Source organism: Talpa europaea (assembly GCF_964194135.1).
Source record: "Talpa europaea genome assembly, chromosome: 12".
Taxonomy (NCBI): Eukaryota; Metazoa; Chordata; class Mammalia; order Eulipotyphla; family Talpidae; genus Talpa; species Talpa europaea.
In genome coordinates, this window is record NC_140079.1 from 22,526,857 (window position 1) to 22,554,459 (window position 27,603).

The following is a 27,603-nucleotide window of genomic DNA, read 5'->3' on the forward strand; positions in this document are numbered from 1 at the left end:
AGATCACAACAATAGAGAAACAAAACAGGCACCCAACAAATCCAGTTCAAGGCAGCTTGTGATCCCTATCAATGTAAGGGTCAGAAAGCAGGGATTCAGAGTAGGGAAATCATTAAGGTCATCAGGAATGGCTTCCTAGAAAAGGAAATATTTAACATGGGCCTTGAGGAGCAGGTTGAAATTTTAACAGCAGTAAATAGCTATAAAAGGGAATAGCGTTGCAAAGACTGAGAATGGCAACCTGACTGCTTAGGAACCCAGTCTCCATGCTGACTTTAGCAGGCGGGAGCATCACCATGGACCCTCAGTCCCAACAAATTCCACAGAATGATCAGTGATATCACATAATCACCATGTAAGCAGTGTCATTGTCCTACAGACCAAGGATGATGATTGAGAGATATTTTGCTCCTGATTTCTCCCGGAGTAATTGTCAGGGAAGGATACCAACCTGGCCTACAGGGTACACTCTGCTACTCAGAAATATTCCAGTGATCCCCCAGAATTTTGTCTTCAAAAATAGGCTAGTGTCATGTTCCATGCATGTATTCATGCTGACATGAACTCACACACATACACACACGTCCAGAGACCCAACTATGTTGGTACACAGATCGGACAAGAAGTAATACCTTTGATTCTGAGACCCTGAGAACTAGCTTTCTCACTAAGCTGTTTCATTGACATGTCTATTTATAGTCTCTATCTCATTTCAAATGCTAAGTCACTTTCTAAATCTAAATCTTTTATTACCTTTGGCAGAGAGATTTGAGCAGAGGGGGGGACTTAAAAATAGACAGACTTACTACTGAGAGGCAATAGTCATTTTTAGGAATTCATGGCATTGGAGAATTGAGATTATGTTGATAATTAAAACCCGCTGATAAAGCCTCAGCTCATCCTTTCACTTTATCCTTTTCGCTTCCACCTGCCTATCAAGCTAATAACTTCAGTTCTTTCCCCGCTCAGTCACCTTCCCTAGGGACAGCAGAAAAGCCATGAAACAAACAAAATAATAGAACAAATTTGTCACCCAATATATATTTAAAAATCCCATATGGAAGCATTTACTAATAAGAGCTAACAATTTTTGTGTGATTATCATTGTACTACTTGATTTATATTCATTTCCATTTTAATCTCAGCATTCTGCAACACAAACATTATTCCTATCCTCATTCAAAAAAGACATTGCGACAGAGATTATCTTGCCCAATCACACAGTCAGTAAGCAGTTGAGTCATGATTCTGATTCAATCATTTTAATTCTAACACCCATAACCTTAACAGTGTATTATACTGCCATCTGTATATATGTGTGTGTATATATATAATACATATATATTAAATATATATATTTAACAAACATGTTAGTGATCTAGTGTTATGGTAATTTCATGTAAGTTCCTCAAAGTTTTCATCATCTTCTAATCTTGCTAATATACAGAAATGTTTCCCAATCTTTCTTTACTTATCTTCCCATTTTTTTACATTTAAGTAAGCTCATACTCTTCTCTGCTATAATTTGGAAAAGATTAAATGCTGAGATTGAACAATGGAAGTTTAGAGAGGCTTTTAAAAACTAGTTATGAAGGAAGAAATGCAGATCAAAAGAAGGTTGATATAAAAGAGTGTGTGTACATTAAGGCTTTGTTTCTATAAGGAACAGAAAAAAAATTAATCTATGCAATTAGAAGTTCAGGTAGTGGTAATTCTTGGAGGAAAAGGTAGTGAGTGAGTAGACATGGGGACACAGCTAGCTATATTCTCTCTAGGGTACTTTTTATGAGGGTGTGTTCAATTGTGAAATTCATCAAGCTGAGCACTTATGATTATGAATTTTTTAAAAAGATTTATTTATGCATACAAGAACTGGGGTATAGGCTAGAAGTGTGAGGCATGATAAGATTCACCAGAGACAGAGTGGGGTACAGAACAGGTGGATTGACTGAACTACATTGCTGAGGAGAGCAGCAGGCGACTCAGGGGAGGTCTGCTGCGCCATGTGGGTATCTCCCTAGCCGGGGATCTCGTGATACACTGGCTGCTGACAGCTTCATACATTGTGTTTTAACCCCTTGCACCACCAGGGAGGCCCCTGATTATGCATTTTAATATTATTCTTTTTGCTAATTATTATTGGTACATAAAAACTTGTTCCCAAGCTTAGCAACTCAAAACAACAAATATATCTCATCCCATAGTTTGTATGAGTTGGGAATCTGGGCACAGCTTAGGAAGGTTAGGGTCTCTCATGGGGCCTAGTAAAATGGCTGGCTGGGGCTGTGGTCTGTTCTGAAGGGTCAACTGAAGTCGGGAGAATCCATTTCTAAGTTTATGCATGTTGGCTGTTGGCGGGTCCTCACCACATGGACTCTCCACCAGGCTACATCACCACAAGGCAGCTGGTTTCCCCCCAATGAGTGATCCAAGAAAGAGCACAAGAAAATGCCTCAGATGGAAAATCAGAGGACACATTTCATTCTTGTTTGCACTTTCTATTTGTCATAAGCAATTAAATAATTTTACCTTACACTCAGGGGAAGAGGCAGAAATTCTGAGGAAAAATTTTAGAGGCTGCCTAACACATACTTTAATATAAGTTAAAAAAATTATACATTAACTTCCTCTGCCTTCCTACCCATAGCGGTAATCACAGTCTTAATAGAATTTAAAATGCTTTAAGAATTCACTGGCTTTTTGATTACCATGATATCCCATAAGAGTAGTTCATGACATGAATTTTTCTTTCTGTTTTCTAGAAATGTAATGAGCTTTATATTACCACTTTTATGTTTGTATAGCACTCTTTAATTTCATATTTCTTTTTCAAACATATTTTGAGTTCTGTTATATAGAATAAGTGGAAATTGTAGTTTAATGTTAGTTTTTCTGAAAGAACTCTTAAAATTAGAAAACTGCTTTATAATATTAATTACATCTTGTATTTATTGAGGGTTTATCATATGCTAGTTACTGTAGGGTAAGATATATATAGACACATTTATTATACATATAATGAATTTATATAAAAGAAATATCTTTATAATTAATTTAATCATTTAAACTTAGGGGCCAGGGTTTTACCTCATTTTACTAAGAAAAATCTAAGACTCAGAGAAGGTAAGTACGCAAAGAACTCAGAGTTAGGAAAATTTCAACTTAAATAGTGTGACTTCGGATCTCCTGTAGTCTCCAAATGATGTTAATCATCATCTTCATATTACTTTGGCAATATATTTTCCTGGAAAATATATCATGAGAAAATTTCTGCACAAGCTGTGCCAGCCTGACTTCAGAGCAGGGGCTGGAAAATTTTCTTTAGGTATTATAGTAGGTTGAATATGAAAGACAGTAATTCCCCCCATGTCAACAGTAAGGTATATGGCAGCCTTTTCCCCAGAGGCTGATGCTACTGACCCACGATCATTTGGGTAAAATGTTTGGAATAAATTTTTACTAGCATATTCATGAAAATTTGCCCAGAATCAGCATACCATTCATGTGACACAGACTTTTTAAAAAGGGCTTGGGCCTCCCCTGGTGGTGCAGGAGGTTGAGCGCAGCGCTGCGAAGCTGTCCGCAGCCTCTGCAGCGCGGGTTTGATCCGTGCCAACCAGCCTGCAAGAATCCCACATGGTGCAACAGACCTCTCCTGACTCGCCCACTGCTCCCCTCAGCAGTGTATTTCAGTCTATCTGTTCTGTTCCCTGCTCTGTCTCTGGTGAATCCTCTCACCCTCCCGCACATCTGGCCTTGTACCCCAATTCTTGTATGCATGAATAAATAAATCTTAAAAAAAATACTAAAAAGGGCTTAAGGATTGTAATATGCTTTAATATGCTTCTTACCTCAACTGTGTCAGCAAAACTACAACCAGGCTTAGCTCACGCAGCACCAGAAACATCTGAGAACTTCTCTTGTTCCAGGCACAGATAATGGCAATTAAAAATCTGGACCTTTATCTGGATGCTACTTAATGATGGTATGCAGATAAATCAACTAAACCAGACTTCATTTTCTCACATTAAAGTGTCAAGAACAGATCCAGTATTGCAATTTGGCTTCCAATACCCAGGCCATATTGCTGCTGAAAATATCAGGTCTCAAGCAAGGGAGGATTTGTAATTCCAAGTAATTTCCCCTAACTTTTCTTTCTTCCTGTGGTCACCCCACCCACATGACTCAAATGGCTGCTTTGCGCCCATTTATTCCATCATTCACTCTTGTGTCCCTTCAGATGAACTAAGAGGAATCTTGGATTTGGCTCTCAAAGGATTGTCTTCCAGATGATCTCTGCATTTTCATCAGTGCAGCAAACAGATTCTGGGACTGACCTCCCTTTCTTCTGCTTTCAGACTCAGCATACCCCATGCTTATAGTAGAGGAGCAGTGAAGAAACAAAAATCAGTCATGAGCTTTATTATCTAAGCTGGTTGGTTTCCAAATTCAGTGAATTATTAGCATCACTTAAAAATCCTTAAATTTTTTTTGAATGATATAATATATAAACATATGGTAAACATTTAAACAGTACAAAATGGCAGACATTGAAAAATAAGTCTTTCCATACCTGTTCTTCAGCTTCCTTCTAACAGGTAACTCCTGCTACCAGTTCATATTCTCTCCAGTTACATTGGAGAGAATGTCCACTCCCAACTTAGAGCGCATTGCTCCACTGATTTCCAGAGTTAACTGTTGAAAGTGGGATGCTATTTTAAATTCCACCATTTTATAAGTGACCTCGTTTTTTTCTCTCTGCAAGTTTTTTTTTTTTTAATTTTACATAGGAATTTTTTTTAAAGATTTATTTATTTTTATACAAGAGTTGGGGTACAGGTCAGAGGCACGGGAGGGTGAGAGGATACACCAGAGACAGAGCAGGGAACAGAACAGGCAGACGACCGAAATACACTGCTGAGGGGAGCAGCAGCGCCAGGTGGGAATCTCCCTGGCTGGCCAGGAATCGAACCTGCACTGCAGAGGCTGCGGACAGCCTCCTAGAGCTGTGCTCAACCCGCTGTGCCACCAGGCAGGCCCTCTCTGCAAGTTTTTAAGGTCTTGTCTTCATCCCTGAAATTGTAAAATTTTACTATGATGGGTTTTTGGTGTAGATTTTCTCCCAAGGCATGGGGTTAGGGAAAGCAATTGCTAAGTCAGAATTCTTGCCTCCATTTGCTTCCCTTTATCCAAACATTTGTTGACAATTCTTTTTCACCTTTTTGTCCTCCTTCATTCTCTGGTTCTTGTGGATTTACATCAGACTTCACTTTCATCTTAATGAAATTTGGACAGGAGACAGAGGAAAACACCTGGATTCAACCCACATTACCCAAAATACCTGTCAGTGATTTGAAGAGAGTGAGGGTATTGTTCTCTATCCCTCTGCTCCATTTTTGAGAACTAAACACTATGCTTTTTTATCCTCCCACTTCCCCTGTTGAACTGATAGCCATCTTTGCAGGGTTGTGTCCCTCCACTGTGACACCCTCCTGTCTCTAACCCTATGCCCGACAGGACAGTCCTTTGGGAACAGAACAGCTTGTCCTTGGACTCAGGATGGGTGGTCACACTGCCGGAAAGCATTTCTGCTGCAACATCCTTTGCTCAGCACAACAGAAAGGAAGCTTCTGTTCCCCAGCACATTCTCTCTTTTCCATAGGACCTTGTCTAAGAGAAAGTACTGGGGAAAATGTAAAAGCAAAGTCCCTCTGGAATGAGGAAACTGTAGGTCACGGTGTAAATTTTGATTTCTGAAACACATAGAGAAAATGCATGTGGGGATCTTTTACTTTATTATTTTCTTAAAGATTTATCTTTAAAATGATTTTAAAGAATATCTTTATTTATGCATACAAGAACAGGGGTAAAGGCCAACGGTTCAGGGGGTGAGATGATTCACCCAGACACAGTAGGGAACAGAACAGGCAGAATGTCTGAAATACACTGCTGAGGGGAGCAGCAGGGGAGGCAGGAGAGTTCTGCTGTGCCATGTGGGTAGCTAGCTCCCTGGCTGTCTGGATCCAACTTGTGCCAGCCTCAGATAGCTTCACAGTGCTGTGCTGAACCCTTTGTGCCCCCAGGGAGACACTATGGGGATCTTTTAATGTCTCTTTTCCTCCCCCAACCCTTCCTACCATGCATGTTGTCTTTAAACTATTTTGATTTGGGCAGGGGGGAAAAAGTGAACCAAGATTTTCAGAACTCATTAAAGAGGTACAGAAATCTTAGGGATGTGGCCCTCATGCACCATCCCCTCATCTCTTTTGCTGAGTTTGCAGCTTGGAAACCCTACCAGAAACTGAAGCATTCCTAGGAAAAATATTTGTTTAGATCTTTCATTTTCTTTGTGGTCCCTAAAAGCCACTGTGGTTTTTAGTCCTAGAATCAGCTTTTCTGGGCATATCACATTGGCCTCCAGCTGTGACCTTTCTGGGGGCTTGGACTGTAGCAGAGATCTGAAGATTTCTGATGGCAAGAAATCAGTGGCAAACCCGAGAGGAGCTGCATGGGATGTGCAGGCAGAGTTTCTTGACCACTAGAGCTCATATATCAACCAGGGCACCAGCCACAACTTGACCGCATGTATGTCTCAGCACTGCACAGGGGTTCTGGGAAAGACCCAGGAGTGGCACTAACACAGGATTTCTGATTCCTGCCTTTGAAAGTAAGAGAATCAGAGACTGTGACAAAACTGCACAGAATTGACATAACTGCGAACATCACAAGAGTTCAGAAGAGATGGCAACCCATGGAAAAGCAATGAAGGAAATAAAGACTTCTAGTCTGAAGAATCATGGTGTTTCAGTAGGTAGGATGGATGGCAGGTTGGGGGGAACTTTGCCAAGACAGAGAGGCAGGAATGAATGCTGATTTTTTTTTTTTTTGTATTTTAAAGATTTATTTATTTATACATACAAGAGCTGGGGTGTTGACCAGAGGTGTGGGGCGGGGGTGGTGGGGAAAGCGTTCACCAGAGAAAGTGGGGAGTAGAACAGGCAGATCTACTGAAATACACTGCTGAGGGGAAACAGCGGATAAAACAGACAAGGTCTGGGCCTCCCTGGAAGCGCAGTGGTTGAGCGCTGGGCTGCGAAGCTGCCCGCAGTGCCAGTTCGATCCCCGGCTGCCAGGTGAGGGTCCCACATGGCGCGCAGACCTCTCCTGTCGCCTGCTGCTCCCCTCAGCAGTGTATTTCGTGAGTCTGCCTGTTCTGCTCTCCGCTCTGTCTCTGGTGAATTCTCACCCTCCAGCGCTTCTGACTGTACCCAGTGCTTGTAAAAATAAATAAATAAATCTTAAAAAGAAAAAAAAAGAAAAACAGATGAGGTCTGCTGTGCCATGTGGGTTAGCTCCTTGGCCTGGGATTGAACTTGTGCTGTAGTGACTGCAGATAGCTTTATAGTGCTGTGACTTAATCCCTTGCACTGCCAAGGAGGCCCAAGTGCTATATGTTTGAAGGAGGATGAATTGATCACCCCAAGTTGGAATGCAAAGGAAAGAGAAGAGGATCAGAGAGGAGGGAGTGAGGCACTTGTGAGACTTATGAGAAAGAAGCTTCTAGAAAAATACTATTTGAACTGGCCCTTAGACAGTAGTTCTGTTTTTGTTGTTTTTAGTTTAATAGTAGCCTCTGTTTTTTATCTACAATTTTTCTAGTTGACTGGTTTACCAGCCTTATGGATTAATTCAGAGGCAAGTGCAGGGCCTTCCTGATGGCACAGAGGTTAAAGTCTCTGTGCTATTAAGCTACAGTCAGCCACAGCAGCATTAGTTAGATCCCTGGCCAGGGAGCTAACCCACATGATGTGGTAGACCTCTCCTGTCTTGCCTGCTGCTCCCCTCAATGATGTATTTCAGTAGATCCGCTTGTTCTGCTCCCCACTGTCTCTGGTGAATCCTCTTAACCCCAGTCTTCCCCATTCCCCTGCACCTCTGGCCTATACCCCAGTTTTGTATGCATAAATAAATAAAATAAATCTTTTTTTTAAAAAAAGAGGCAAATGCAGACTTATTTTTGTCACCCACCCACCTAACCATATTCCTAGGCTTTGGGTGGGCTATGGTGTCACAGCTGAGTGAATTAAGAAAAACATGGTCTGGATATATTTCAGTTAGCACACAGAGGCCAGAAGAGTTGAATCCCCACTTCCCTGGGTTGTGCCTCTGAAATAATCTAACAGCTATCTCTTCCCATATTGCATTTTAGAATCTCTGGTCATACCATGTCATTTCATGTCCATCACTCATTCACCACATAAACATTTACTACCTACTTACTAAGTGCCAGATCCTGTTTGAGGTGTTGGAAAACAGCTGCAAACAAAATGGATATTCTATTTTGTACATTTAAAAAATATATATATATACTCATTTCCCTGGGGGTCAAGGTCAGGGGCACATAGAGTTAGACAAGAACATAATAAATATTTTTTTGGAGTGTCATTTTTCCCCTAAATGGTAAGTAATTGGAAATGATGCCTTATATTGACAAAATATATATGAAGTAGAATACGAACTTCAGATGTGCGTTCAAGCTGAATCAAGACTTTAAAGAAAGATTCTTGTCGTGGCAGGCTGTTCTGGGCATGTTCCCAACTTCCAGAGGTGAGCCTGCACTGCTTCCTCTGCCTGTAGGAGCCCTTTGATGGAAAAGTTTGCAAAGCAGGGCCTCCCTCGTGGCTCAAGGGGTTAAGCACCACACTGTGAAGCAATCCACAGCCTCTGCAGCTCATGTTCGATCCCCGGCCAGCCAGAGAGCAACACACATGGCGCAGCAGACCTCTCCTGTCTTGCCCGCTGCTCCCCTCCCAGTGTACTTCGGTCAATCTGTCTGTTCTGCTCCCCACTCTGTCTCTGGTGAGTCCTCTGACCCCCCTGCATCTCTGGCCTGTACTCCAGCTCTTGTATGCATAAATAAATAAATCTTTAAAAAAAAAAAAAAAAGAAAGAAAAAAGAACAATTTGCAAAGCAATGACCAGTTACTTAACAACCTCATTGTGGCCTAAAGGATCAAGTGGAAACTCCTTCTTGAGCTTGCTCAGGGTCTTCAGGATGAAGTCCTAGGTGACTTTCTCCAACACTCATTTTCCTTCCTTCCCCTTCCCCCTCCACAGAAGTGACCATTTCCTAAACATGCCAGTTATTGGGACACCTACTAGCCTCTGTGCTGGGGTGGGGACTTGTATTTGACAAAGACACATTCCTGTACACAACCCAGAAAGAATTGATCATGATCTTTCTCGCCTTACCTTCCCTGTCTGAAACATCCCTGTTTCAAGACCTGAATCTGTTGCCTGAATAGCATCCATTTCATCTGTTTTCCCATAGTACTCAATAGATACTTGTATTAAATTATTTATTTATTTTTATTTTGGTTTTCTATTAAAGTTTTCATATTTTGTAACGCCAATATATTTGCTCATTTTTTCTCCCACTTGACATTAAGCTTCCCAAACAAGGACATTTTTTTATCCATTTTTGAAGTTATACAATGCTCGTCCATTGAAGATAGGCCTTTAATGAATGTAAGCTGAACTAAGTTAAGTTTTCAGAGGACATGCAAATTCTCCATGAAGCTTATCTTAAAGCATTAATTCATTTATCCAGCATTTAACTATTTATTACTGAAATATTTACCAGCTTCCTACTATGGAGCTAGGTTTATAAGGGCAATAGTAAGGACAACAGAACTAGTTTCTTCCCTCAGGAAGTATATAATTGTGTAAAGAAGACTCAAAGAGTGAAAGAAAAATATTTAATTATATTAAATAAAACACATCAAGTATAGATATTTAAGTCAAATCTATAAATGTGATAACTGCTATAAAGGAAGAGGACAGGAAGATAAAACATATAATTCCATCTCTAAATATAGTTTGATTTCTTAATATCCCACACAGTTATATTATTTGGATTACAGTAGAATTCCTCTTCCTTTTTAGACTTTTCCTTAATTTGCTCAAGCCCTTTTTGAAATGTATTTTTAGACTGTTCCACCTCTTGAGATAATGACTTGTTTTCCATCTTGGTGACTTAGACTTATTATGTGTGGGGTTGTGGGGGGTGAAGAGGGACAGTCTACTTCACATTTAAAATCCAGAGCTAAACCTTCCTGGATAGGAGAAATGACAGCAATACGACACAAACTCTCTCCGAAAATACAGAGGCAGCAACACGGCCAACATATTTTAATTGGTATTACTCTGATCCTGAACACCAGATAAAGATACCAAACACTCACAAAAGAAAATCACAGACCAATAGCACTCACAAACACTGATGCAATCATCCCTTAAAATCAATAAGCAATAAATACAATGAATCACGCATGAGACCAAATGGTTTTATCCTTAAAATGTAAGGTGGGTTTAACACCCAAAATATTAATCATTGTGGGCCTCCCCAGTGGCGCAGTCGTTGAGTTTACTTCCAGCTCTGTACTTTCGTGACTCAATTTGAAAAAAGATGATTAATGGGGCCTCCCCAGTGGCACAGCGGTTGAGCGCTGGGTTGCGAAGCTGCCCGCAGCCTCTGCAGCACTAGTTAGATCCCCAGCCACCAGGTGAGGGTCCCACATGGCGTGCAGACCTCTCCTGCCGCCCGCTGCTCCCCTCAGCAGTATGTTTCGTCAGTCTGCCTGCTCTGCTCTCCGCTCTGACTCTGGTGAATTTTCTCAACCTCCCGCACTTCTGACTGTACCCAGTGCTTTGTATAAATAAATAAATAAACCTTTAAAAAAATTAATCATTGTGATTGCCCATATTTATAGAAAAGGAGAAGAGCAATATCATTTCAGTAGATGGAAAAAAAAAGAATTTAACAAATTCAATACCCTTTCATAAGAAAAAAGCTAGCCAGGGCCTCTCTGGTGGGACAAGTGGTTAAGTCTCAACCTTATGAAGCTATCTGCAGCCACTGCAGCAGAAGTTCAAGTTTGATCCCCAGCCGGGAGCTAACACACATGGCTAAGCAGACCTCTCCTGTCCTGCCTGCTAGTCCCCTCATCAGTGTATCTCAGTACATCTGTCTGTTCTACTCCTTACTCTGTCTCTGGTGAATCCTCTCATCACTGTACACCTCTGGCCTACACCCCAGCTCTTATATGTAAAAATACATAAATCTTTAAGAAAAAGAAAGAAAGAAAATAGCTAACCAGGAAGAAAAGGGACTTAAAAAAAAAGAAAAGAAAAACAGAACTATAAATTAAAGAGTGAAAAATAATTTAAAACATAGTCATTAATCATCTTTTTTTTTTTTTTTAAGATTTATTTATTTATTTATACAAGCACTGGGTACAGTCAGAAGTGCGGGAGGGCGAGAGGACTCACCAGAGCCAGAGCGGGGAGCAGAGCAGGCAGAAGGACCAAAGTACACTGCTGAGGGGAGCAGCAGGCGGCTGGAGAGGTCTGCGTGCCATGCAGGACCCTCCTCCAGTGGCCGGGGAGCAGCCAGGGATGGAACCAGCGCCACAGAGGCTGCGGGCAGCTTCGCAACCCAGCGCTCAACCGCTGTGCCACTGGGGAGGCCCCATTAATCATCTTTTTTCAAATTGAGTCACGAAAGTACAGAGCTGGAAGTAAACTTGTGGAATTTCTATGCTAGTAGCTAATTTGAGTGAGCCCTTGCTAAGAGCTTAATGAACATTTTCTTATTTAATCCTTATAACAATCCTATAAAATAGGTACAATCTTGATTCTCATTCCAATTTTACATATGAAAAACTGAGGCTTAGAGAAATTGTTTTAATATCAGGGTAAAACCGGAGGCCCAGGGGTAAAAGAATTCACCAGAGACAGAGTAGAGAACAGAAATGGGGGATTTATTGAGATACTATGCAATGGGAGCAGGTGGATTTGAGGCTGTCTTTTATATTCTGTTTTCGCGGGCTTTCTTACTCAATGTGCTGGTTTGCACCAGTTATCAGCTGGGATGTCTGGTCTCAAGTCCAGGCCAGCTTCTGCATTCCTGGAGTGGGCTGGGTTTTCTGGTCAGGGTGGTGGGTCTTACAGCCCAATTCCCATGGCAACCCTTATTGATTCAAGCCTCCTAAACCTGCCTGCTGGGCAAGGAATAGGGGCTCAGCTTTTAACCTTATTAAATGATACCCCGACAGAAATCAAATAACTTGCCTAAGGAAATACAACTACTAAATAAATCTCAGTATTTGTACCTAAGATCTTTGTTTGTAGTCTTCACTAGTGTTTAGTACCATGGCTCATCTAGTCACTCTACCTTATAAATGAGGCGACCAACTGTCGCCATCACTATCAGGTCACAGTGATGCAAATAAACAGCAACACTGGGACTAGAATCTGAAACAGTTTTCAGAACTCTGTGTTCCTTTCATATTCTCCCACCCCTTCCTTTTTACCAAAACATACATTTTTTCCTCCTTGGAGGCTCCATGCCCAAAATACTAGAGAAGTAAATAGAACTTAGAAAGTTAGAACATTGAATTTTGTCTCTTGCTCTGTTTAGCATTCAAAACCACCAAAGCCACACAGAGGACACACCCCACACTCAGAGAAGAGCAAGTTAAAGCAAGACTGAGTGGAGCCTGCCCTGCATAGGAATGTAGATGGTGAGAAAGTCAAGGAGTGAGGGAGGTAAAGAAAGTTGGGGGTCGGGGTAGAGAACTCTGATGTTCCTCTCTCTGAAATTTGAAACTCAGGACCTGAACAGGGCAATTGATGGGCATAAGTGTCCCGGGAGGCCTCAAACTGGCTCTTTGCCAAGATCAGCCCCCCCCCCCCAACTCACCCACCCTCACTGAATAACCTGAGAGGTGCTGGGAAGTCGCCCCAGGGACCTTCAGGCTCCTGAGCTTTGCCCCGCCCTCTACAAAGGTTTGGCAAAGTTAAAAAGGAAGAAAAAATTCTTTACAATTAGAGCGTTGTTGAGAATGAAGAAGGAAACTGGTATGAGCTGGAGGGTGTCTAAGAAGGTCAAGAGGGAGAAGAACAATCTTAGAGCTTTCCTTTTACACAGGTTGAAGCCCCCTGAGGAATGCTCTCACCACTGAGAGGAGCCCACCTTCCCCAGCAGGCGCTTAGAGTGGGCCTGTCTCCTACCCTCCCACTGTGTCCTGCGCCCTGTAGAGCAAGCATTTGGAATGATGTTGCTTGGACTTTTGAAAATGGTCAGGGGCAGGGGAGGTGGGGGGGGGGGGGGGTTTGAGTAGTTTAGGAATCAGAAAATCTAAACTAAATCTAAAACTCAGTTAAAGTTGCTTCCAAACACCATCACAGGACACGGGTACCCAGGATATTCACAAACAGCAGGAAAAGTGGATGAAGACCCGTATAATCTTTGTTTTTCTTTCCCATGTGGAATAAAAGACACACAACACATCCTTCTAAGAGGATTAAATGATTTCTTTTCCTCCCCACACCCCCAGTAATTCGACCATTTAGTTTTAGTTCTTTGTTCTCTCTTAAATACTAAGGGTATATAGCAATTTCACTAAAATACACTGAAATATCGCAGCTTCACTAAAAAATATTTCCTGGTAGCCACTGAAGTTAGGAAATAAATATGGGAAAGACTATTTTAAATTTTGGTGGTAATCTTTAACTCCTCTTAGTTTCATTTTAGGTATTTAAGATTATGAGCAAAAACAAACAAATGAACAACAAAATAAGTTCCAAACTTACCTCCTCCAAACTTAAAATAGTAGGTTTAAAAACAGTGTGGAGAGTGGTCACCTGAGCAGGCTGGAGCCAGATGGGAATCCTGATCTTGCCATTGCTACGTAGCCTTGAGTAAGTGTCTTAACTTTTGTAAACTTATTTTTATCATCTGTAAAATGCTCACTGATAGTATAGTCTGTTTCACAGGGCTATTGGAAGACCTGGACACATCTAGTATGTGGCATGACATATATCTTAATTGTTCTTACAGGAGTTAAAAAAGTGGGGAGAAAATAATGCTGGCAAGAGGAGGGACATATAGGTACGAAATCTCAAAAGTAGAACCGACTCCAAACGCTGAGACAGGGTCTCCGCTAACACAAATAACATGTTTTCCCCAGCAAAATGCTGAAAGATAAGATTTATACTGTCTTCCAGGTAGATTCAGTCCCACGCCAGGGCCCAGAGCTGGAGAGTGGCCAGATGCCCTTCATATGGAACTCAGCAAAGGAATGACTATTCCGAGGAACAGTCAAAGACAAATACTTTATGATTCCACTTATATTGGGAGGTTTGACAGAGAGAAGGCTATTTCCTACATAACAGTTTCGTTAGCATTTCCAATTTTTTTGTGTTCTTAGTTTGGACTAAGGAAGTCCAAAGTTGTGGGGATGGCCTGGAGATGTGCTCAGGTGACTTTAATATAGAATTGATAGTGAGACACAGGGCCAGTAGATAGCTTCTAGGGTCAGAATAGAATAGGAAAAAGCCTTGGAGGAATAAGGAAGTTTCCAAAGGTAAGAGCAACAAATTCCAGTGGGGACTAATTGAACATCCCTTGACAAGGGGCAACAGGACATTTCTGGACAAGGATGATAAAAAAAAAGGGACTCTAAGGTAAGGGCTGAGATGCAAGATGTAATTCTGGGCACAGAGACTTTAAGACAGTGAGTGAGACCATTGAGAACTAAGCTACCACAAAGAGACTAACAGTGCTCTAGAATAATTAGGGAAAGAAGGTATAAATATTTATTTATTTATTTTAAATAGGTTAACAAAAGGTTTATTTACAAGGGAAGGGGAATGAGGAAATGTACAACTCAGGGAAAAAAGAGGGAGCTAAATTCTTAAATGTGTCCTACCCGTTCCGCTGACCTGGAATCCCAAATGACCTGCCGAGACAAAACCAACCTGGCCAAGAGTGCGCGACCAAACCAAACCAACGAGCCAAGTGTGCGCGACCCCACTAACATGGCTGGTTTTTATTTACAAACAGAGAAAATGGCTGCTTTACTCCGCTCTTAGGTCCTTGCAACTTCCCTTTGGGGATCATGGGATTTGTAGTTCCCAGTGTCTTGATGGAGTGGGGGTGGCATCCACAAAACCTGTATGGAATCAGCTCAGGACATGAAGGTATAAATACTTAAAGAAACAACAGCACTTCTGCTGCCTTGTCCCTCCCTGGCCTGGTTCCACTGACCTAGGAGCCCCATTTTCTTTCTATTCATTACCTCCTTGATAAACTCTTCCTTATATCTATTTCTCTAAATAGATATCTGTGTCCTTGGGGGCTGCACTGGTCGACGTGGGCACAACAATCTATCTAAATAGATATAATCTATTTCTCTGCCTTTTTTCACTTGGTTGCCTGAGCATTAGCAAAGTTTCTGCTGTGGGTTCATGAGAAAACCAATCCGTGGTGGTCTAGTGGCCTGGGTTCCGCGCTGTCACCACAGCCTAGGATCAGTTCCTGGCTCGGAGACTAGACCTGAAAACCTGAAATTATGGCATCAATGGGACCTAATGACTGGAAATAAGCTGATGAAGTAGGGTAGGGCCATCAGAGGAAGTTTGCCACACTTAATTTTAAGGATTTTTTTTTTTAAGATTTTTTATTTATTTTTATACAAGAACTGGGGTGGCCAGATGCGCAGGAGGGTGAGAGGATTCACCAGAGACAGAGCAGGGAACAGAACAAGCAGACAAAATACACTGCTGAGGGGAGCAGCAGCTGAGACAGGAGAGGTCTGCTGTGCCATGTGGGATTCTCGCTGGCCTGCCGGGATGGAACCCACGCTGCAGAGGCTGCAGACAGCTTCACAGTGCTGCACTCATCTGCCTGCACCACCAGGAAGGCCCAAAAGATTTATTTTTTTTAATGTATTTTTTTAAGATTTATTTATTTATGTATACAAGAACTGGGGTACAGGCCAGAGGTGTGGGGTGGGGCGGTGAGAGGACTCAGAGACAGAGTGGGGAACAGTATAGGCGGATGTGGGTAGCTCCCTGATGGAACTCATGGTGCAGTGGCTGCGGATTGCTTCATAGGCTGCATCTTAATCCCTTGTGCCACCAGGGAGGCTTTTTGCCTGACTTATTAAGGAGGTTTGAGTTTATCCTTGGTGCACAGGCTAAGGGAAGTCCAAGGGGTTTTTAAGCAAGGTTGCTTCATGCTCTAATTGTACACCTGCATGTGAGAGCTGTGAATCGTGTCACAAGGGAACAGGAAGGCAGGTGGCAGCTTGGGCTCCTGGAGGCCAGCTGTAGTAACTTCAAGCATGGCAATAAACAAAGATTGGTTTTTGAAAGGTAAGCCGTGGTAAAGAAGAGCCAGGCCAAGCTTCCTCAGGGGAAGGGAAAGTTTATTGCTCCGGGGCGAACCTCCCGGACCCAGGGTGGGGGTCAGTAAAGCCGCACACGTTGTCAGGGGGATGCAGGCCTTTATAGGGCAAGGAGAGGTCAGGTGGGAAGTTGAGCTCATACTGCGGGAAGAAGTTTGTACGGTGCGAAAAGATTCGTGGGGCAGGTAGAGTTTCTTTGTCTGAGAAGAGACCTGTAGGGGGAGGGGGGAGGCTCATTGTCTGAATCCTCCAGGCAGGTTTCCGCATTCCAGCCCCCAGGTGGGCTTTCTGGTAGGCTTTTGCATTCAGGCCTCCTGCATGGACCTTTCAGTTTTGATCCTATAAAAACTTCACTTTTTTCTTATTTACTTCAAGAGCAATCAAATACCCAAGAAGGTTGTCAAATATCCTTGCAATGTTTGTGCTGACTTTCTCAAAAGTAAAGTATTTCTGTGAAAATGGCCATTGATTTGTAGTCTATAAACTATATATATGTGTGGTCAAGGCTGAGGACTGACAGCTAATGTCCCAAGAGGGAAGAAGAGTGAAAATAAAAGCGCTGAATGAGGAGTCCAGGGTAGCTATTTTCCAGGAGTGTAGCAGAGAATTGGGTTGTGAAGTGAAATGATTGCCCACAGGCTTGTAATTCCAGTGTAACATTTTATGGCCGGAATGTAGATAATCACTTTTAAGCAATATCTTCTAAAATGTGGGTCCAAAGTATTCAACTTACATAAACGTAATTTAGCTAATAAATGGTCTTTGGTTTAGATATATGACAGCTGCTCACGAAGACCAAGAGGGTTTTGTCCTAATGCCCAAACTAGTTACCCAGAACCCCACAGAAGTTGGCACACAACCCTTCTTTTATAGAAAACCAAATTAACCTTCCACATTGGAATGCTGCATTTTCCTTGTGGACCCACTTTTTTTTTTTTTTTTTAAGTTCACAAGAGGTATCAAATTCCGAAGAAACCGGTTCAGAAGGAGGAAGAGGGAGAGGGAGGGAAAGAGATGAGGCTGGTGGAGCCGCAGGGTCCCAGAGGGGAGATGGCCATCTCCTAAGAATAAACAGCTTCACCAGAGGCTGTGCTGGGGACATCTGCTCACTGTTTGCTTTGGACGGCGCTGGCCAAGAAGTCTCGGGGTCACATTCTCCCCAGAGATCCCGAGTGACCCCAGGCAGCCCCAGCTCCGGGAGCACGCTGCCTGCAGCCTGCAGCCTGCCGCCGGGGGGCTGCCCTGCAATTTCCGGAATTTCATAGAACCGGGAAGGTTGAGCCTAAATGCGTCTCCCGGGGGTGGCCACCCCCGCTGGGTCCAGCTCCATGCGAACAAAGAAGTCAGTTGGGCCCGGGCTTCTGCGCGCCGGGCGGAAGGCGCCAGGCTGGGGGATTAAAACCACATGTGCTAGAGGTTTCCAGAGCCGCGACCCAGACACCGGGGAGCAGGCCGCTTGCTGCCTTTTTTATTTTCCTTCTCCCTCTGGTTTCCAAAGTCAGATGCTCAAAGAGCCCTAGACCACCAGCATGCTGGAATGAGCATGGCTTTCCTTTTTTTTTTAATTAATGAAAGCGCATGTTCTCAACATTCTGCTCCTTCCTCCCAACCAGAAAATGGATCTCTGCCTCTAGAACCCTCTCCTAGATTTCCAGAGATCCCATGGGAGACCCCCCCCCCCCGCAGTCTCTTAGTCAAGACAGCAAGGGGTGAGGAGATGGGGTTTTTTTGCGGGGGTGCAAATGTATTAAATTAGAATGAGATACATGGACCATTTTTAATTTTAAAGCTGAAGTTACAGGACTGGTGCATAAATATGTTTTCATTATGAAAGTGGAAACGTTACAGGGCACGGAGAGGGGCACCCCAGACCCCGCAAACCTGCCTGCTCTAAATAGATTCTGCCATCAGCCACATCAACACAAAAAAATGAGCCTTTACTTTTCTCTTTAGCTCCACCCTCCTTTGGGTGGGGCAGAGAACCTGGAACTTCCCCTTTTCCTGGGGACCACCCTGTTACAGAAACATTTCAAGGCTTCTCAACCCATTCTTTCCAAACTTCCTCCCCTCTCCCAAGTAATTCCTATTAGGAACTGAGTATTCTGCTTTATAGTGAACAAAAATGGGATTTTACTCTAGGGATTGTTTGCAACTTACTTTCAGTAGATGTGAAAATTCTTTTCACACTAGACTACTAAGTTTTTTTCACACTAGTTGATGTTTGAACAACATGGGCTGGAACTGCGCAATTCCTGTTGTACACAGATTTTTTGGTAAACACACAAGAGAACTTACAGTATGGATAAATAAAGTCCTGTATTGTAATATATTTTCCTTATGATTTTCTTCATAACAATTCTCCCTCTAGGTTATTTTATTGCAAAAAAAAAAAAAAGATGCAGTACATATTATACACAACATGCAAAATGTGTTAATCGACTGTTTATAGGAAAAATTTCTGATCAACAGCAGGCTATTGTGGATTTTTTTACTGCTGGGGGAAGGCACCCTTAATCCCCACAGTTTACCCATCTCAGATGGGATTTATACTTATAAAAGGAGAAAAAAAGGCAAGCCAGAAGGATTAGTTATAGTAGCCTATCAGCAATTTTGACTGGTAGGAAAATCAATCCATCCAGCAACAATCCTCTACTCCCCACATTTTATATGGCTTGGCGCTAAGAATAGTTTTTACATTTTTAAATGGTTGAAAATTATAATTTTCCCTAATACATAAAAAATTTTATGGAATTTAAGTTTAGTGCTCAGAAATAAATTTCACTGACACACAGATACACTCATTCATTCATTCACTCACTTATTATTGTCTATGTCTGCTTTCACACTATAGTAGCAAAGTTGGATTTGCAACAGCTAGCACATGGCCTATACAACCTGAAAAATGTACTCTCTCAGGTCTTTTTTTTTTTGAGGCATTTACTCTATAGTGCAACTTATCACTTAACTATATAAACTTTATTATTGAATGGATTTCATTCATTTTTTAGGAGGTGGCTTATATTGTCTTATATTCATACTTGCAAGGTATATATATCCCATCCCCCAAAGCATAGGAAATGCATTTTGAAGACAGGGACTGTGCTTTATAATTGCTTTGATTTTGCATGCATGCACACAAAGACTTCAGAATTACTTATTCACTCAGAATTTCTCTTTTCCACTGTGACCCAGCCATGGGCTACCTCTGAGAGAGTCAAATTGGCCTACATTGACCTAGTCAAAGTTCTTCAGGGTTAACATTGATCCCAAGTGTCAGGAATAGGATAGGGGAAGTGATAGGTGATGTGCTTGGCCAGGAACTCCCCTTGGGGTTACTAGAGTGGTTTTAGAAATTGTTGAAATGGGAGTCTGAGATTAGCGAGTGTAAGTTGCCTAGGTGCGAGATCCATGTCCCACTGTTACTATGTGGTGGAAGAAATACTGGCCATGGAATCAGAACATGTGGTCCTTAGTCCACATTATCACCAAGTCATTCTCCCTGACCCTCACTGCCCATGTCTAAATAGGGATAATACCATTGAGTGGAAAGACCCTAAGGGGTTCCCACAATCCCTACCTCCACACTGGCTCTTGAGTGTGGGTGGGGCCCTGACCACCCCTGTAGTCCCAGCATTTCAGACTTCATGGTTATAAAGCTGGTGGCCACCCCTGGTACTAGCGCCACATATGGTATTTGAGCACTTACAGTTGGGATTGAGATGCCCACGTGTATAAAATATACAACGTATAAAATACACATTTTGAAGATTTAGTGCAAGACAAAGAGAAAAAAATCTTGCTAATAATTTTTTAATATTTATTGCATGCTGCAAAATCTCATATATTTAGAATTAAATAAATTATTAAAATTAATTTCACCTGTTTCTTTTTCCTTTTGCCATGACAGCTAGACAAATTTAAATTACATGCCGGTTTGCTATTTCTACATTTTATATTGGGCAGCACTGCTCTCAAGTAACATTATAGGGTTAACTTTGTGCTCTGATATATTTTCCTGACATCTGATTGTGACTGGCCAGCTCAGAGCTGCTACCCAATTTGAGGGTTCTGATTTAGGTCTGGGCCATCAGAAACCAAAGTAGGAGGACACCCCTTTCATTTGCACACCATTGTCAGTGCAGCCCGCTGCTCCTCAAGGGACCTGGCTCTGCTAATGGTTTTAATGTGCTGAGTGAGCTGAGCGCCACACCTAGAATGCAGATGACTCTGCAATTCAGAGTTTTAGTGAGCTTGATGAATGTGCTAGGAAATGACACCTACTGCATTACCCCTGTCACATGGTATCTCCCCTCCTGTTCTTCTCACACCTATAGTCCAGCCTGTGGGAGAAGAGTCCTGACACCAGCAAACTTGGTCCTGGGCCAAGTGCAGGTAGCTGCATTAGTTTCTGCCACTCCTAATGCTGGTTAGAGGCTAAAGGTACAATGAGCACTCCTATGAGAAGCTTTCCTGCATGGCTCCCTAACACTATTTCCTTAGTTCTAACAGTAAGATTTATCTCTCTGTTTCATAGCCACTCATAAAGGTTTAGGATTTTTTTTTCTCATTAAAATCCAGATACCCCTGGGAGGGGTAATCAATTCAGTTTTTGGCTGTCATTTGTTGGCAGTATCATGTAGTGGTTATAAGCATAGACACTCGAGTTCAGCCTGCCTGGGCTTGAAATCAAGCCCCATGATTTCATAGCTGTGTGACTTGGAGCATGTTATTTAATTTCTCTGTGCCTCCATTTCTTCATCTAAAAATACAGATAAGAAAAGCACACATTTTTAAAAAAATTATGGTAAGATCATTTAATATGAGCTCTATCCGTTCAACAAAATTTTAAAGTGTGCAGTTTTGCTGACTACAAGTCCTGTGGTATACAGTGGATCTCTAGGACTTACTCATCTTGCTTAATGGAAACTATGCTTGTTGATTAGCAACTCCTCATTTTCCCCTTCCCCCAGTCCTGACAAGCACCATTCTACTCTTTCATTCTATGAATTTGATCATTTTAGATGCCTTGTACACACATCATCATGCAGTACATGTCCTTCCGTGACTGGTAGATAACGTCCTCAAGGTTTAACCATGTTGTCTCACACTACAGAATGTTAGCAGAGCCAAAATTTCCTTCCCTTTTAAAGCCAAATAATATCCCATTCTATTAAAAAAAGAAGAGTATAACTCAATAGTGTGGTTATAAGAATTAAATGAAATTATCCACACAAAGCATTCAGTGCCTGGTACACGTACACACTCAGTGTTGGCTCTTCTTTATCCTTCTTGTATGAAGTGCCTCTTGTGTTTGGAAAAACAGATAAATCAGCACAACCCTGATCTCAGGTCACAGTCCCGGTAGGGAGTTAGACTTGTAGACAAGTAGAAGTAGATCCACCCCTTGGCTCTGTGACATGACCTCATTCTTAAAACTTTCTTCTCTAGGGTTTCTGTTTCCTGGTCCCTGCTTGGGTTCTTTTTCCTCATGGCTATATCCTGTGACTGTTGGTGCTGCCTTGGTTCCATCTTCAGCTGTCTCTCTTTCTCCCTCCATTTTCCTCCTGGTCATGCATCACCCCCAGGGCCTCCATGCACTTAAATGCTGATAACCAGCTTCTACTTTAGCTAAAACACCCAGGCTCTTCCCCCTAAAACCAGCAAATGCAACTAGAGTAGCTTGAATGTCTCCAGGACACCTTGAACTCAGATGGTTCCTGCATTCCTTATCTGATTTAATGGTGCCTTTTCCTACTTGAATTTCTGAGCCCTAACTAGGAATTCAGCTTGACCCCCTCTCTCCTCTCCTTTGCTTCATATCTACCCTGCCCCAGTCCTGTAGATCCTGCCTCCTAAACTTAGTCTTTGACACTGACCCTTCTCCATTCAGATGTAGCACAGACCCTAAGATCTTCACTGAATTACCTCCAAAATGGACTCCTCACTTTCAGTTTTATATTTTCCAGTTCATTGTCTACCTGTGTTCTTTCTTTTTTTATGTACTTTTTTTTAAAAAGATTTATTTATTTATGCATATAAGAATCGAGGTACAGGCCAGAGGTGTGGGTGGTGAGAGGATTCACCAGAGACAGTGGGGAACGAAACAGGTGGACTGACTGAAATACACTGCTGAGGGGAGCAGCGGGCAAGACAGGAGAGGTCTGCAGCGCCATGTGGGTCACCTCCCTGGCCGGGGATCGAACCCTTGCTGCAGTGGCTGTGTCTAGCTTCATAGTGCTGCATCTTAACCTCTTGCACCACCAGGGAGGGCCCTGGCTACCTGTTTTCTAAAATGTCCTTTTCTGGGGGACAGGGAGGTCGAACATCAAATTTGGAATGGTAAAAAGACCTTTGGAGAGCAGCCTTCATTTGGATTTGCTTGACTACATATGAGGATGTTCTGGGGACACCTGTGAAGTCACTGACACTTGACCTCAAGACTCTTTCCCTTTTATTACCTTCTCCTATGCTGATATTTTCACCAGCCCACCCTTATTCATTTAGTGGTTCTTCCATTCATCCATCCATTTGTCTGTTCATTCAAAACGTATTTATTGAGCTTCTAACAACTGGAGCATTTTGCTAGGCATTGGGTATACAAGATGCACATAATACTGTCACTTTCCTGGAACAACTCAGTCTAGTGGGGGAGCCAGATATATGAATACATAATTATAGTGTAATATACTAAGAGCTTATAAGAGACATATGGGAATATAGCTGCACTTATGCTCTCCCTGTTCCTACTTACTAAAGACAGGGAGGAATGTAGAGATACAGAAGTCTGATGAGAACCAAATGTGCAGCCCTTCCCAAGGGGTACTTTTTGCTGATTTCAGAGTATCTTTATTTTTAGCATGTTTATTAATCAAAACCAACATCTTATGTTTGTTTTAATTTTCTAGTTCTATAACCACTCCCCTAATGCAGGCTTTTATCACTTCACTCCTGTTCTTGTTTCAATAGCTCCTTCCTCCCTGCTTCTTCCCTTCCCCAAGGATTGGTCTTAACCTGTCAGATTAATTTGCCTACAGTGTAGTTCTATTGAAGCCCTTAAATCTGCTGGTTAAGCAACTAAATTGTCTCCTCCTCAAACTCTTCCTTTGTAGAAAGTTACGATGATGCCCTGCTGATTTTGTCAAATATTTGTGGTGAGGAAGTGGAAAAAAGTCCATGAAAAATATCTTAATAATGGCAAGGGGCTATATACATGTTATTCTGTTATAGCTTCACTATCTGGCATAAGAGCCTTCACTCGGGGCATGTCTATAGCTCATGCCTGCAGGCTCTAGTTCCACTCACTCTCAAGAGCTCTTGTCTTCTCTCCATAAAATGAATTAACCAACCTAACAAGATGAGTCCTGTCTACACCATCTAAGCTTGTCTTCTGTTTTTTTTTTTTTAAGATTTATTTTTATTTATTTATACAAGCACTGGGTACAGTCAGAAGTGCAGGAGGGTGAGAGAATTCACCAGAGCCAGAGCGGGGAGCAGAGCAGGCAGAAGGACCGAAACACACTGCTGAAGGAGCAGCGGGCAGCAGGAGAGGTCCGCGCACCATGTGGGACCCTCCTCCGGTGGCCGGGGAGCAGTTGGGGATGGAACCAGCGCTGCAGAGGCTGTGGGCAGCCTCGCAACCCAGCGCTCAACCGCTGTGCCACCAGGGAGGCCCTAAGCTTGTCTTTTGAAAGCCCGTCTGAAACATTTGTCCACTCTTTCCACTGGACACGCACCTCCACTCCATTCCCTTCCTGTACTCTCTCACCCAAATCTTACTTTCTATCCTACCTGGCTTAATCAATTCCCAACTTTTCAGTCAAGTTGTCTTCAAATCACTGACTGCGCAATTTCTGCATCTCTTGAGTTCCTTCTCACAAAGCCACACACCCACCAGGCAGCACCGTCACCTCGTTGACAGATTTATATAACTTTCCACATGGGTATGAGGTGTTTCCTCCTCTAAAAATCTCTCTTTCTGGACTGAATTAGGCCCTGAGCCCCTGTACCTCAGAATATGACTATATTTGGAGACAAGGACTTTAAAGAGAAATTACATGCCAGTGAGGTCACTAGGGCGGGCTTACTCCAATAGGACTGATGCGCTTACAGAAAGAGATCAGGACACAGACACACACAGAGGGAAGAAAGACATTGGAAGATACTGGCAGAAGATGGTCATCTACAGGCTAGAGACAGAGCCCTCAACACCTTGATCTTGAGCTTCTAGCTTCCAGAATTTTGAAAAAAAAATTTCTGTGTAAGTCACCCAGTCCATGGGACTCTGCTATGACAGTCCTAGCAAACTAAAACCCCTCTCCTCCTGAAGAACAGCCACTTACACTCCAAAGCTCAGCTTAGGGAAATATATGCTAAGTACTTTGTTGTTTCCCCCCTTTGCCTCCATATTTCCCCCTGTACCTTTTCATGTTGCTAATCATAAATGTCCCAATCAGATGGTAAATTATGAAAGTGCGGTGCTATGTTTCCTGTTGTACATGCTCAGGAGGGCCCAGTAGGAGACTGAGTACAGAGATTGTATAAGAAATGCCTAAAGGGAGAGCATGTTGACAAAAGTGTTTTAGCCACTGGGTTGGTACAGTCTGCAGAACAGACTGCCCTCAAAGGAAGTTCATGAAGACATTTGTTCTTTTTTTCTAAAGGTTTTCACTAGGAAACAAAATCTCTTGCTATGAAACCCATCTGGCTGAGAGAGTACAGAGCAATGACATTAAATTTAATTGACATTAAAGTATCTCCCTGGATGGCTGTTGATGGACCTCCCAAGGTTTCAGGGTTCATGTTGCAGCAAGCACTGACATTCAAGTTTCCCCATCATCTGGAACACTAAGCTCTTCTCCCCAGGCACAGAACAGCCTCCAGGGTTTGAGTAAATAAGAGTTGCAGCTATTTTTTCTCTATGGGGGAAGGGGCAAATGAAAACTTTCATCTGATTTCTTTCTCTTAAATTCCTGTTTTCTCCCACCAGTCCCTCTTCCTTGGGTGTCATTGCCATGGCCATGTCTGTTCTCAGAGGGTTACCTCTCCTGGTTAAAAGGTTGACCCAAGTATGGAAAACACAAAATTCTCTTCCCTTGTGCCCCTTAGTAAAGGAAAGGTAAGCTGGACCATTCCCAAGGAACTTTACCATGAACAAAAAAATGTGGGGGCACAACATACCGGGTATAATATGTTCATAAAGCATTAGTTTTTAAACTGCTGGCCCACCTTTCTTGTTCTTAGGCACAGTATTTCCACCTCAGTCTTTCCACAACTGAGAAGGCAGCTTTCTGCAAGCAGGAAGACAGCCCTCACCAGAAACCAAATTTGCTGGTACCCTGATCATAAACTTCTAGTCTCCAGCACTGGGAAAAAATACGTGGCTGTTGATTAAATGTTGTGGTATTTTGTTATGGCAGCCCAGCTAACTATACAGAAGAGCAGACCCATCAGCCCCAGTCAAATTTTGGTTGACTATAGCCCCAGCTTGACCAAAAACTCAGGAGCAATCCTGTGCCAGAACCGTCTTGCAAAGCTGCTTCTGAATTCTTTACCCATAGAAACTGTGAAATAATAAGTGTTTCTTGTTTTAAGTCAAGTTAAATGTGTGTAATTTATTTTGCAATAATATATAACTGAGACAAGAAATGAGAGGGAGGAAGACTCAGGCAGCACTCCCCATAAGGCATTTGCACAGCTGGGGGAAGGATCATTTATGAGACTTTACTCATTTATAAAAGTCCAGTTTTGCTCCATCCACAGGTAAAGTCTTATTAACAATGCTTCCTTTTTCTAGCTATCAGAATGGTGGAGAAATGTGGTGGAAAGATGCCCAGTCACACTCCATCCTACAAATATTTCCCAAATGATGCTTTCTTCCTTCCAGAAAGATCTGTTAAGGATTCCAGTAGCAGTGCACATAGCTCCAAGGAAAACCTGTTTTAAGGGTATCACATTTGGACATTTTGTTTCCAGGGTTCTCTTTCATTTTGCTAACAAATGATATTGGTTAGTAATTCTATTGAATGCTGAGGTAGTAAGACCAAACTAATGTTTAACTATTTTAAGGACAGAAATACTCCCGAGAGAATGGAGGAATCATCAAGGTTTGACACCCAGGATCAATTCATCAGCTGGTTCTGACTCAAAAACAAAATTCAGGGCCCCCTGCTGGTGGCACAGGGGTTAAAGCCTTAGGGCTTTTAAGCTATCACCAGCTACTGCAGCATGAGTTCAGTTCCATCCCTAGCCAGGGAGCTAACCCACATGGTGCAGCAGACCTCTCCTGTCTCACCGGCTACTCCTCTCAGCAGTGTATTTCAGCAGATCCGCCTGTTCTACTCCCCAATCTGTCTCTGGTGAATCCTCTCAACTCCTGAACCTCTGGCCTAGACCCCAGTTCTTGTTATGCATAAATAAAATAAAATAAATCTTTAAAAAAATTCAGAAGCTATTGAAGAGGTAATTGTCATAGTGGCAGAATATTCTGCATAGGTTTAGGACATCAGACCTAACTTTAATCCCAGATCAGGAGAATCCTAGAATGTCAAAGCTAGAAAGCTGAAAGGTTAAGAGGCCGCCTCACTGGCCTAGGGGTTTGTGATGTACAAGTAAAGGAGGGAGCAGAGACTGGGGGTCTGGCCTTTGGGTTTTAAGTGTCAGTTGTTTGATAGCCCTCCAGGAGAGGGTATGAAGCCATTGCCTCTTCCTAAGGGATATCTAAGTCCTGACAGCTCTGTATCACTGCCCTTCTTATAGCCTTTTCTTTATTATGTGAAATCTCCCCCACACCCTGTTCCTGTCTGTGTGATCTCTTCTGCATAAAACCCCCTAGTTTCATGGATGACCCAACCCCCCTGAAAAACACTCTCTGCTGCTTCAATAAAATTCAGATACTCAGCAAGCCTTTGTCAGGGCAGGAAGAAGGTGTAGGGGAGAACACCCTGGATGGTAGGGTTGGAAGACTGCAGCTCTGATATCAGCCAACTAAGACACACTCTGGGATCTTAGGCGAGTCACGTACCGCTTCTCAGACTCCAAGTGCCCTTCCAATTATAGCCTGCTGTCCCATCAATCAGAGAAAGCAATCCCTTTTAATGAGTTAGCTAGCTAACTCAGCGTGCTTAGATAATATAATGCTGCAATCCTGATAAAAATGCCTCTCTCCTGGAGAAGACCAAGCTGAATAATGGAGGAGGATTCAGGTATGGTACAAGGCTGGAGTGCCAGCCTCCACTGATAGAAATCTGATTTGGGACTGCAGGGACAGAGTTACTGTGGCCTGATGCCTGTGGGTAGCCCGGTTCACTTATCCAGGCCTCAACATCTCCCTTTAAAAGGTCACTGCTCATTA